General features: G+C 40.1%; 1 pseudogene; it reads left to right on the forward strand.

The window, feature by feature from the left end:
• The window catches only part of LOC113109165 (sodium- and chloride-dependent GABA transporter 2-like), a 32,520-nt pseudogene extending 21,288 nt beyond the window's left edge, over positions 1-11,232 (forward strand).
• The last annotated feature ends 2,300 nt before the right edge of the window (positions 11,233-13,532 follow it).

Below are 13,532 nucleotides of genomic sequence, written 5' to 3' on the forward strand. Positions count from 1 at the left end.
TACATAGTAGTTAAGAATGTGGACTTGAAGAGTACCCTTTTTTCTCTTTGGACTTGGACTTGACTTGGACTCGAACCTCTTTGGACTCGGTCTCGACTCGGTCTCGACTAGTCCTGGACTTGGACTTGACTTGGACTCGACAAAGCCGGACTTGACTACAGCTCTAGAAGAGACACCTATGTGCGGATGCTGTTTGTTGATTACAGCTCTGCATTTAACACCATCACCCGTAACAAACTTATAGCCAAACTGAAAAATGTGGGTCTAAACAGTCACTTATGTAACTGAGGCCTGGACTTCCTGACCGGAAGACCCCAGGTGGTCAGAATTGGCAATCACACATCCTCCTCACTTATACTCAGCACTGGTGCCTCACAGGGATGTGTACTCAGTCCAATCTTGTACCCCCGGTTCACTTATGACTGCTCTGCTAAGCATAGCTCCAACATCATCATCAAATTTACTACTATCCTAGGACTCATCAATAATGGCGAAGAGACATCCTACAGAGATGAGGTTAATGCACTCACAGCATGGTGTGCTGATAACAATCTCTCTCTAAACGTCAGCAAGACCAAGGAGATGATTGTGGACTACAGGAAGTCACAGAGAGAGGGTCACGTTCCCCTTCATATCAACGTAGAGATAGTAGAGACAGTTAAGAGCTACAAGTTCCTTGGCATTCACATCTCTGAGGATCTTTCCTGGAGCCTTCAGAGACCATAGTGAGAACAGCCCGTCAGCATCTCTACTTCCTGCGGAGACTGAAGAGGTATGACATCTCCTCTAACATCATGTCAAACTTCTACCGCTGCACTATTGAGAGCATTCTGACCAGCTGCATCACTGTATGGTACGGCAACTGCTCTTCAGCAAGTGTTGAGAACAGCAGAGCTCATCATTGGACATAAACCAGCCCTACAGGACATCTATCAAACTCGCTGCTTGAGAAAGGCTCGCAGCATCATCAAGGACCGCACTGACCCTGCTCATCACCTGTTTGTAGTTTTAAGTATCTTTAAAATACAGTGTCCTGTAAAATGCATGTTTCTTTTTTACTTGTAGTGTATTTCTGTAATACAGTGTTAAGGATTAGTTTACACAAAATTGAAAATTTCCAAATCATTTACTCCTCCCAATGCCATTCAGGATATCCATGGCGTTTTTTCTTAAATTATATTTTTTAAGGAAAACATTTTAGTTTTTTTTTTTTCATATAATGGACTTCAATGCCTACCAACTCGGTTGCTATTGTTTCCTCAAAAAACGTAAAAAAATTCCAATACTGGACTCGAGACTCGACTAGGACTCTGGTAATGGTGACTCGACTTGGACTTGACTCGGACTCGAACTCTGGTAATGGTGACTCGACTTGGACTCGACTCTGACTCTTCTTTGGTGACTCGGACTTGGACTCGGACTTGAACACTGAGATTTGAGACTCGACTCGGACTCGACAGTTGGTGATTCGACTACAACACTGGTCCTAACTATGCAAATGACAAATAAAAAAAATGCCTCTTGACACTTGATACTTGATACTACTAGCAAAAAATGGTACTCTCTCCAGGTCCCCGGGAGCATAGCGATCGGGGGAAATGCTTACAGATGAAGCCTCGGCCACGTCTGCACCATGTGTAGTGGAGCTGGATGCATAAGGGAGAACCAGAGCGGATAGTGTGTCATTTCCTGGGATGCTAATAAATTCACTCCCGCCTAACCGAACACCCCCCAAAGGACCTCCACCACTTCTGGGTGGAGCCTCCATTCCCTGGGCTTCAGCCCCTGCCTCAGTAGGATGTCTGCTCCCTGATTGAGATGCCCGGGGATGTAAACTGCTCTCAGCGAGAGGAACACATGCTTCAGTATGGTGTCTCGCTGGGGGCGTTGCCTAAAATGTTCAAAGCAGTGTCTTGTTCCCTTTCGGGGAACCATGGTTACAAATGTAACCTCGAGACATTTGTCTTTCAGGGACTGTTTCAGACTGTGTCTCCTCAACAGCAGCACCAGTTTCATAGCAGGATTTGCCATTTTCTCTGTGCTTGGCTTCATGGCACAGGAGCAGGGTGTGGATATTGCAGATGTGGTGCAGTCAGGTAAGAAGCATGATTGTGAAGCATGAAGTTCTGTTGGAAATTAAAAATACCTGTTACCAATAAGAGTAGTTTTTTTTTTGCTTTGAAGTAGACAACTGAAATATTTTTGGTATGTTTTCAACTGTATGTTTAATCATCTACATCCCTGCTAATAAAAATATGCTCTAAGAACATTTAGCAAATGCTCCCATTAAGTTATGAAAATGTTGTTTCTGAATGCTCAAAACCTCCAGTTGTTTAGCCCTTATAATGCATTCTGGTCCATTTTGACCCAAAAGATATTGTGGCGGGGTGAAAGGAACATGCGAGAGCAAACTCAAGTGCAAAGCCCCAGAGGGTGGATTTTGTTATAAATTGTGGGGATAAGGGGATGATGGCAGTGATTTAGCGTGCGTTGGTGCTCTTACTCGAGTCACAGGTTGCTTTCTGGAAGGAACAGGAGAGAGCAGTATCAGTGGGGTTGCTCGTGGAGAGGCTTCTCACTCTTGTCCTGAGCGCAAGCTGTTTATATGGAGCCCGGCTGATAAGAGGCAGGTTCGGGTGATCAGCCCGTGATCAACACCTCCCACCCCTCCCGTCTGCAGCAGGAAGGGGCAGCTGAAGTCCGGGGCATGCAGGACCGGCTCCAAGGTGAGGGCCATCTTCACCTTTTTGAATGCCTCCTCCGCTTCAGGCATCCAGCACACATTTTCCGGCTGCCCCTTCCTGGTCAGGTCTGCCAGGGGGGGCGGCTAAGGAGGAGAAGTTAGGGATGAAACAGCGGTAGTATCCTGCCAACCCCAAAAACGCTCGTACCTAGGTTTTTGAGCTGGGCTTTGGTGCAGACCATATTGCCTTGACCTTCTTCTCTTGTGGTCGGATGAGGTCGGACTTCCGACTTGGAAGCCCAGGTAATTTGCTTGGTCAGACCCAAGTGACACTTCCGGGGGTTGGCAGTGAGCCCAGCCCTACTTAGCTCCATCAGCACCCTCCACAGATGGTCCAGGTGGTCTTCCCAGCACTCGGAGTGGATGACCACATCGTCCAGGTATGCCACGCCATAGGTCTGGTGTCTGATAAAATGTCCATCATGCGCTGGAACGTGGCAGGAGCCCCGTGCAGGCCAAACGGGAGGCCACTTCGACCCGAGTATATGTGGAGTACCATTAAGTGTCAAAAAAACGTAATGTTAAATTATTTATGGAGTTATATTAGTGTCAAGTAGTATGTATCCTGTTTTGACATTGTTTGAAATTAATATATACAAGTCATAAATTTGGGTAGTTTTTGAGCAACCATGCATTACTAGTAATTATCAGATTATATGTACATTCCATTTGATCATTTTGCAATTGTTAAGGGAATATTACTTTTGAATGTGATCTGAACATTCAGGAACAAATAGTAAGAAATAAAATGTTCCATGAACAGTGTATAATTAATGGTTTAAGGATATTATTAAAGACCAGATAAACTTGAATGAACGCACTTGAATTAATGTTATTGGAAAAATGTCTGTTCATTACTTTGAGAGAACCTTGACAGAACCTTCTGAGAATGGGACCTGTTAGCTGTAATTCCACACTTCTATATAACAGTCATCTTGTGAATATATCTGTATATACAGCTGTATGTATACATCACTATCATGCTATGAGTTTATTTTTACAGAGCATCAACGGAGTTGTGCTAGTGTTTTTGTTTGTTCCCTGCATTTCAAAGATGCTTGTTTTACAAACAAGGCCCAGTTTGACGATGGATTTGCGTATCGTTTATTTCTTAAGTATGATGCAATCCCAACGAAAAAGGGTCACGATCGTGTGTTGGAACTTCAGGCGGTGAGTAAAACTGTTTAAAATATCTCTGCCTCCTTGTTAGTGCGTCCGCCTCCCATGCCGGAGACCCGGGTTCGAGCCCCGCTCGGTGCGAGTCATTGCTGCTGCTGCTCTCATTCAGTTTCAGCCTCGGGATCTGATTCTGGATCATAAATAAATGGCTGAATCTGACTGTTAGCCATGGTTTGTTTTGGATGATGGTTTTTTTTTCCTCACGGTAATGTCACAGCTTCCAAACGCTCTCAACGCAAAAGCCTACTGGCGCTCGTGATTCTTTAGTTCCGCCCACACGTCACGCCTCCAGCCGGTCGTGTTATTCCGGGAAAAATCAGTACAGACTATCTTTCTCTTATGAATATAATAAAACTAAAGACTTTTTGGAGTTATGAAGGATGCAGTACTACTCTATAGGTACTCAAGATTAACAGGATATTGAGATAAAACCAGCATTTCACCCCCCATTTAATGTCAAGCCCTGCATTTGTTTACTGTATTTTTGATCAAGTAAATGCAGGCTTGATGAGCAGAAGTGATTTAATTCAGAAACATTAAACATCTTTAAAACCCTTTCAGCAGATAGAGGTCTTTATTCCTGCTCTTGCTGTCTTTCTCTCGTCTCTATGTCTGTGTTCAGGGAGGCCTGTATGTATTTCAGATCTATGATCATTTCTCCTGCAGTGGAGCCAGTCTACTGCTGCTGTCTGTCTTTCAGTCTGTGGCCATTGGATGGATTTACGGTATACACATACACATTCACATTAGATACACAAACTCTCACACACACATTAATATATCAGTATCAATAGCTGCTTTAAATAGTTCACTGATTATCTAATACAATATAAGTGACCTTAAGGTACAGAATGTATTCATAAGATACAATAACAGTCTAGATTAGACTGTTAGACAATAACAGACAATAGCATTTACAGTAAACACAATAAGATTTTTTGCATTGCAGTAATAATATTTTGTGTGCTTAATGTGTTTAACAGTTTCCCAATGCTCTTAATATAATGTCTGTGTATATATATATATATATATTAGTGGTGGGCATAGATTAATTTTTTTTTTCATCTAGATTAATCTCACTGTGATCTTGAAATTAATATAGATTAATTTAGATTAAAATGGCTAATTCGAATTCTGCCGAAGGCATTCAGAATATGTGTGTTACCCAAATAAAATTGACAAACAGTAAGTCTTTGAGAAGACTACCGCTACTCGGTACAAAAACGATCGCTGCACTACTGCAGATGCAACGCTCCTGGAACGCAACTGGAATCTGTTAACATGGGTGCATAATTAAAGTAGGGTCAGCGGAGCCCTGGTGAAGGTTGTACCAGTGGGCCCTGTTTGAAATTCTTTAATTTGTATGTTCGTTTATTTTTATTTATTTGTGATATTTACACAATGTTTATGTCTTTTTCAAGTTTTTAGGTGTCAAGGTACAGAAACCAAATAATAAAATGTAAAATAGCACTGGATAATCTTCAATGTAAAAAATGAAATATACAATCAAACCTACATTTATTCAGACACATTCTACATTTCTAACATTATTACAGTTTTGCTATATATATCAAAAATAGTATCTGGTGTCTGAATAATTTTTGGTTTGACTGTTAAAACTACAAAGTAATTAAGTCAAGAGCAGTGAGTGATTTTCATTTTCATTTTCTTGGATTAACATTACAGCAGCCAGTCGCTAAATTAGGCGGGGTCACTTTAAGAGACAATGAACGCATCCAATATAATAAACATCCCATTTTTTTTCCTCAACTGTTTACTTTCACTTAAGAAATAACTGACAGTTTTTTCGAGCATAATTTCCAAGGTGGATATTTTGACATATTTTGTATGTATTTGTCGGCACAAGAGCAAAAATAAGCAAATTCTGTGTTCAAGCGTTTTGAGACCCCTTTCTCTGCGATTCAAACTGCGATTTGTATTTGTTCATTCAGGAGCAGGAGGGACTTCGAGGAGAACCTCGCAGAAGAGAGCTCGGTTCAGTGTCGCTGTCCGTGATATGCGGCTCTCGATCTCTCTGCATGCGAACCGAACACAGCGCGCGAGTAACCAGCGACTCTGTTCAGCTTTTCTGTGTCTTGTGTTTGGATGCTTTAATGTTTAAATCGACAAGCGGTAAGGCTTAAAAACACGTGAAAAGGATAAGCTTTCGTGACGGTGCGCAGCAGTGGCCTGTCAACTGTCCTGAGCATCTTTTTAGGCTGGCCTCAGTCAGTCGGTTATATAAAATATCAAGGTGAAAGTCATCATAGCTTGCTTAGTATAGACCCAGCTCTCAACACAACTTTGAGAATATATTAACGGCGATATTTTTTTTATCACCCGATAACAGTCTCACGTTAACGCAGAACGTTAACGCCGATAACGGCCTACCACTAATATATATATATATATATATATATATATATATATATATATATATATATGAAGAGTTCAGATGCATAAGCCTCTAAGAGCCATCTGAAATTTTGATCTAAAATTATGATTTTGATCAGTTTTCTATATTTATGTTCAGTTATTTCACTTTAATAGCCTGGAAAAGGACCTGCACATTGCCATTAAAGTAAAATGAATCCTAATAAGATGAAAATTAGATGAAAATTTCAGATGGCACTTAAAGGCTTTTGCATCTGAACTCTGAATATATATATATATATATATATATATATATATATATATATATATATATATATATATATAACAAAAATATCCCTTTTTTTTTTCTTTCTTTGGATTTTGGGCTGAAATATGGACATGGACACTTCCGTAAGCTGATCTTTCAGGTGCGGATTGCTTCAGTAATAATATTAAGGCCATGATCGGTTACCAGCCGCTCTGCATCTTCAGGCTGTGCTGGCGTTACCTGACTCCTGCCATGTGCATTGTGGGTCACTAGATCTGGACAATGATAGCAGACGCTGATTGACTGCCAGCATCCTCTGAGAACATCTCTGTGTGTGTTCAGGGCACGTTCGGGTTCTCGCTCATGTTCTGGTCTCCTCTCACCCTCGCCAATGGTGTGACAGCCCCTGGATGGGCCATGGAGATGGGCTGGATGCTGACGCTGTCCTCTGTGTCTCTTCTGCCTCTCTTTGCCATATACAGCCTCATGAACACTCCGGGAACCCTTCAACAGGTACAGAAAAAAGCCACTTTATCATGTTAAAATCCATGAATGAATGGAACGTTATGTCTCCATTCCCTCCTTCAGGGAACGAGGGTTATCATACTTACCGAGATGTTCCCTTTCAGTCAGTCATTCTTAAAGTGACATCAGTGACCGATGAATTGGGATCCCTACCAAAGTGCCATGGGTGCTGCCCCTTTCAGTGCCCTGTGTGACCTGCCTGCACCCCTCTTAGGTGTAGGCTGGGGCTCGGAACAAGTAGTTCCACTCACCATTGTCAAAGCATTACCTCACTGGGTGAGATTGGATAAAACTGGGAAAACTTACCCATTCCACTTGCTGCGGCGGAAGCCAGTCTTTCCCAAATAAGTTTTTGTGAGGAAATACACATATAGCATCCATTTAGGTGTATATGGAGAACTGTGAGGTGACTAAAACCCTCTTAGAAAGATAGAAGTCTGCCGGGGAAACACAGTGTCCAAGGCTATACTGTGGACTATACACATAAAAGTACTGCATAGGTCTCAATATAGAAAACAGCCTTCCATGATTCTTAGAGTTTTCAATTTAACTTTAGTTCAACTGAATGCAAAGGCTCGAATGGGCCCTGCTGTAGTCCCAAGAGAGTATACCTCCTAAGGAGCCCTTCTAAGGAACCTGATGACGAGGTCCAAGCAGGAAAGCAGGACCACAATTAGGCATCTTTGGGGGTCTTCTCAGTGACAAGAACGCCACTTGATGAACAGGTTCCACACGTAAGCGTGTCTCGTAGACAGTGCTCTTGCCAAAGTGATGGTGTTCACTGCCTCCTGGGGTAGGTCACATAGAACTTTCGCGTCCCATCCAGGTCTGGACATTGGTGCCAATTAGTGCCCTAACTCTGAGTCAGTAGATCCTTCCTCAGAGGAATCGGCCAAGGACAGGCTGTCGCGAGAAGCACTAGTTCAGGGAAGCAGGTCCGAGTGGGGCAATACAGCGGCACTAGCAAAACATGCTCCTCATCCTCCCGGACTTTGGACAGTGTCTGTGCGCGAAGACTCAATGTGGGAAATGCATATTTGCATAGGCCCTGTGGCCAGCTGTGTGCCAGTGCATCTGTACTGTGCTGGCTCCGAACCATCTCCAAATCAGCTGCCAGTTTTGGTGGGGGCCTGGACAGGCAGGGTGGCCCGGCCATGCCTGGGTTTACGGTGTTGCTTTGCTGGAGGCTGCTGCGGCGCAGGAGCAGGAGTGAGGGCCCGCCCTCAGTGATAAGCAGGCTGGGGCGCTGCAGCCAGTGGACGGGTAGAGGCACCAGCTGCCCATTTGGGCATGATGTGTTGGATTGCCTTAGTCTGCTTCTGGGTAGCCAAGAACTGTTGGGCAAAGCTCTCAACAAGGATCAGGATGAGTTCCCCAGAAGGTGAATTTTATTGACCAACGTGAGGGGAAAAATAGCCAACATGAGGGGTTTCCGGTGCTCTGTGTTGGGCCTTCTCTCTCTTTCTCTCTCTCTCGGTGCGCAGTGCTGTGTGGGTCCGTGTAGTCCATGTCTGTCAAGGGCTGGTGGTCACACGCTACTGTCTGGAGGGGAACAACAGAGAAACATTTTATATATATATATATATATATATATATATATATATATATATATATATATATATATATATATAGACAAGAGCTCTGATCTGCAGAACAAGATCGTTAAGCTTCACAAAATAAAATGTGGATGTAAGAAAATCTAAAGCATTGAAAATACCCATTTCCACCATCATCAGGCCAATATTTAAGTAGACATGTGACATGTGTCTATATTGTCTTAAAGTAAGGTGAGGAGGATAGTTTGAGTGGCCAAAGTATCCCCTAGGATCACAGCACAGAAAATAGTTGAGTCTTGGGGTCAGAAAGCTTCCAAATAAATAAAAAACAAATCTATCAAACAGCACCTACATAACCACAAGTTGTTTGGAAAGATTTCAAGAAAAAAAAAATATTCAAAAAGAAAATCCGAGCATATTTATTTTTCAGACACGACTGGAACATCTTACTGGACTGAATTCTTTGATCAGATGAAAGTAAATAAATGCTTTCTGGCAGCAAACACACAAGATCAGTTTGGTACACACAGGACTAGAAAAGTACACCATGTGTGCAATGAAATATACTGCTGTATCTTTAATGTTTTGGACCCATTTATATGCCAGAGGTCCGAAACATCTTAGTCATACATGGCATCATGGATTCTAGCAAAAAGCAACAGAAAAATCAAAACCTGACTGTCCCTGTTAGAAATCTTATAATGGGCAGTGTTTGGATCTTCCAGCAGCACAATGATCCAAAAAATAAATAAATAAAAAAACAAAAAAACAAAATGGGTCATTGAATATTAAATTATGTTTTTCCAATAGACATCCCAGTCTTCTGAACCCTATAGAAAATTAGTGTGGTGAAGTTAAAGGGGTCATGAACTGAGAAATCTTGATGTTTTGACACGTAAAAAGTCAATGTATTATAAAAACATCCTGTAAGTTTTAGAGCTCCAAACTTCCTTGTTAGTCCAAAAACAGCTCTTATTGAAACCAAGATCAGAAATCAACTCGTTTCAGATTTTGTCCCATTATGACGAAATAATGCAACTAATGACCACCTCTGCAAACTCAGATCAACGCCTGCTTCTATGTCATCGCATCCTTGACCCCACCCACTGGAACATTAGAGAGATGAGAAGGAGAGAAGATCAATACAGGATCACTGGACTAAAAATAACATTATCTTCCAAAGGACCCCAATCCTAGGAAAGTGCTTATTTATTTTCAACTATGATATCTCAGAAGAGAATAGTTCTTTGTTTGTGTTTGTTTGTTACATCACTAGTGTGTTACACCACTAGTTATGATGAAAGCATTCTTGAGCACTCAACAGTCTGTTATTGGCTACAACACTCATCGGTTCAACTGGTCATGCAACGAGAGTAGATCTAAATATAATGCTAATAATCAACACTCTACATGATTAATTCAGTAAAAGTTTTCAAGACACCTCCACGTGTAATACTTATTTCATATTCAAAGATGCTTAGTGGGATTGTTTTAATTCATTCCCTTATAAAAGGGATTATGTAGAACATTTAATCACATATCCAAGTGTTTTAGCCATCCGGAGTCAGACTAGCTTTCTAGTGCTGTAAGCCATGCGTCATTGTTAACTGAATGACAGTTGTTTATGTAAGTGGCAAATAAAATCCCCCACGCAGACAGAGAGTCTCAAGTGTCTGGACTAATAACCCTCCTAATGTCTCACTCCTGAATAACAAGCCATTCATTTGTTCCTGTGTCCAGCGTTTCTGTCTGCTGTGCCGCCCCGCACAGGACTCCATGCTGACAGACGAGCACCTTTATACTGGTACGCATTTGACCTTTGATCTTGGCACAAAGAAGCCCAAAGATCCAATTAAGGACATGGTGTAACTGAGTGAAACTGAACAGATCTGATCTAAAGAGCTCTGATATGAGACTGTTGTGGAATGTAGAAGACTCTAAGGTAAAAGAAACTCTTTGTTTGTGGCCAACAGCTTAATAAAATGCAATTAAAGCTTATCCCCCATGTTAATGTAAGAGTATACTATGTGTCCTTTGTATATATATCCTCTAAATGCATGAAATATCTGGATGACCTACTACTTTTGCATCAGTCAATACACTTGACCTTCCATTTTCAGTGCAAATGAACCAGCTGGACAACTTTTTTCTTGGCTCAGACTACAATGGAACATATGTTTAAACTAGTGTGGATTCAGAAATGGTTTTATTTTTGTTCCTAAATTTTTTTTTTTTTAATTATTGTTTTGTTATGTACACTAAGCAGTACACTAGTAGTCCAAATGTGATATATAGGTTAGTTCTCTCTTGTAAACTGTGTTTGTTCATCCATTGCAAATGATTATGCTGCGCTGTTGCTTTCCATTTGACCTCACATATTACCGATGCTGGAAACTTGTCGTGCCTGGTTGTGATATGCTAGTCATAGTTAGTCAGCCCAGGATGTGTTCATAAATCAGATCTTTACTGGCATGATGACTCTTTTGAGTGTTTACTCATACTGTAATGGGATATGTGAAAATAGAACAACATTTCTCAAAGATCTAATTAATATCTAATGTTTTTCATTATGACATTATTTTCATGACAATTAAGCATGTTGCTCCATAATCTGAATGTAAAAATAAATAAAAAATAATAATCATTCTTGTTTCTTTAATGCATTTATTAATTTATTTTTATTTGTATATATATATATATATATATATATATATATATATATATATATATATATATATATATATATATATATATATATAAATAAATTACGGTTCTTATTAGATTATCATGGCTGAAATACTTGCTTTTTTTCTAAATAACAGTATAACATATCATGTTATATTAGTCACTATAATAAATTGAGCATCATTCTTTTTTTACAGTAGAAATTTTTATTGAAATTTGTTTGTCATGAAAATAAATCACAGTGCAATAAGTCACAATGCAAATGCCCCTAAACATAGTTGTAATTTTCTTTAAGCAAATGAACATAGTTTTTTTTTTTTTTTCTGTGATCTTGTGATTAAATATCACCTATATATGTTCTTGACAGGTTTTCAGAGACTAGAGGCTAAATTATTTGATATAATGTATTTACAGCTGATATAGGTACATCATGTTAAATGTTTATCTATTCATAAGCATTTCTCATGTTTATGCATTTTATGTATACAGAATATAAATATTTTTCATGGTCTGTCACATAATAAATACAATGATGCGGTAGAAGTTTATTACTGTATTCTCAATTATAGTCACAAGACATCTGAAGTGAACAGATGACAGAAGCAGAGGAACCCTGAAAACAGACAACAAATCGACAGATACTGGGTTTCAGTGTACTTGTTGGTTTTTACTGACACTGTCAGTTATCTTACGATTTAGTGCAAAATGACTTGTTTGTAGAGCATGTAAATATATCTTAAACCTCTGCAGTTTTCTGTTATGAATAAGGCATATTGGGACAAAACATAACAGATGCCACTTAGCACTCTTGTTTTATAAATGGATTCATTAAGTGCTGTTGGCCCAGTGTGTGTGTGTGTGTGTGTGTGTGTGTGTGTGTGTGTGTCTGTGTGTGTGTGTGTGTCTGTTCACACAGAAGCTCAATATGCACGCCGTCTGTGCACGTGTCCATGCACGCATGTCCATATGCACGTTTTGATAGTGTGTGCTCTAATTTTAGAGAGCATTGGATGGCCTGTGTGTGTGTCCATATGGTTGTGTGGAGTGTTATTATGTTCCGAGGATGAAGAATATATCTGATGCTGTAATATGCCTGTGTTTAAAAGAGTACAGCAGCAGCAGATCTCCAGTGACAGCTGTTCCACATTGGATTGTCAGTGCCAATGGATGAAAGCATGTTTGTTTATATGTCTGTTAGGTCTGGAGCTATTCGTGTAAATGCCATATTTATTATATGATTTATTTAGTGGATGCATTAAATAAAGATACTTCTTAGCCTTTGTAAACCACCCTGCCTGTTTTGACAGAAAAAATTGTGAGTAAAGCTTGCTCATTTTAATCTTTTGCATTTGTTGGAAGGTCAAAACTTGAGCCAAAGGTGAGCTGTGGATTACAGCAATACCTCTAAAGATCCCAAAACATTCATCACCCAAAACACACACCGGCCCATGCCGACGGGCCTGAGGTTTCTCACATTGCTCTGACCTGAGCAAACATCCGCCAACCCCATGAAACTCTGCGATCACAACATTTCACACAAATCACTGACAGATAGGTGAGAGATGAGAGGTGCCTCTTCACAGCCAGATCATAACCACCATGTTTTGACCACAGGAAAATCAACAGCCCTGATTGCAAAGTATCTGACATTATTCCAGAATTTCACAGGAAATCAACATTGACTCTATGTTCCTGCTCTTATTGTGAGTGATTCAGCTGTGAAGTTATGAAGAAAAACATGTTTTTTTTTTTCTGAATCTTTCATCAAATAACTTGTTCGACCTCTGAAATGTTTTATTTTTTTAGTTGATGTCATTGTGGGTTGTGGGTTAAAGTTAACTTAATATGTCACATTATGTAAGTAAAATCATTGGTGAATGCAGTTTCAAAGTTGTTTAGAGGTGAAATTTATAATATTTTGATGAAAGATTATTTACTTATCTAGGGCTGTAACTGGGGTTTGAGGGGGTCTGGTGCAGGTTGTACCCGTGAGCCCTGTTTGAAATCAGGTAAATAGCACAAATAAATAAATAGAAAAAAGTTACAAATTAAATAGTGGTTAAGTTTTTCAAGTTTGTACGTGTTCAAGTACACAAACAGAATAATCAAATGTAAGTTGTCATTGCATAGTCTTCACTGTATAAATTAAATGTAGAATAATTCTTGTTAAAACTACATAGTAATTTAGTAAGTAGTTAGCAGT

Source organism: Carassius auratus, chromosome 1 (genome assembly GCF_003368295.1).
Source record: "Carassius auratus strain Wakin chromosome 1, ASM336829v1, whole genome shotgun sequence".
In the NCBI taxonomy this organism is placed as follows: domain Eukaryota; kingdom Metazoa; phylum Chordata; class Actinopteri; order Cypriniformes; family Cyprinidae; genus Carassius; species Carassius auratus.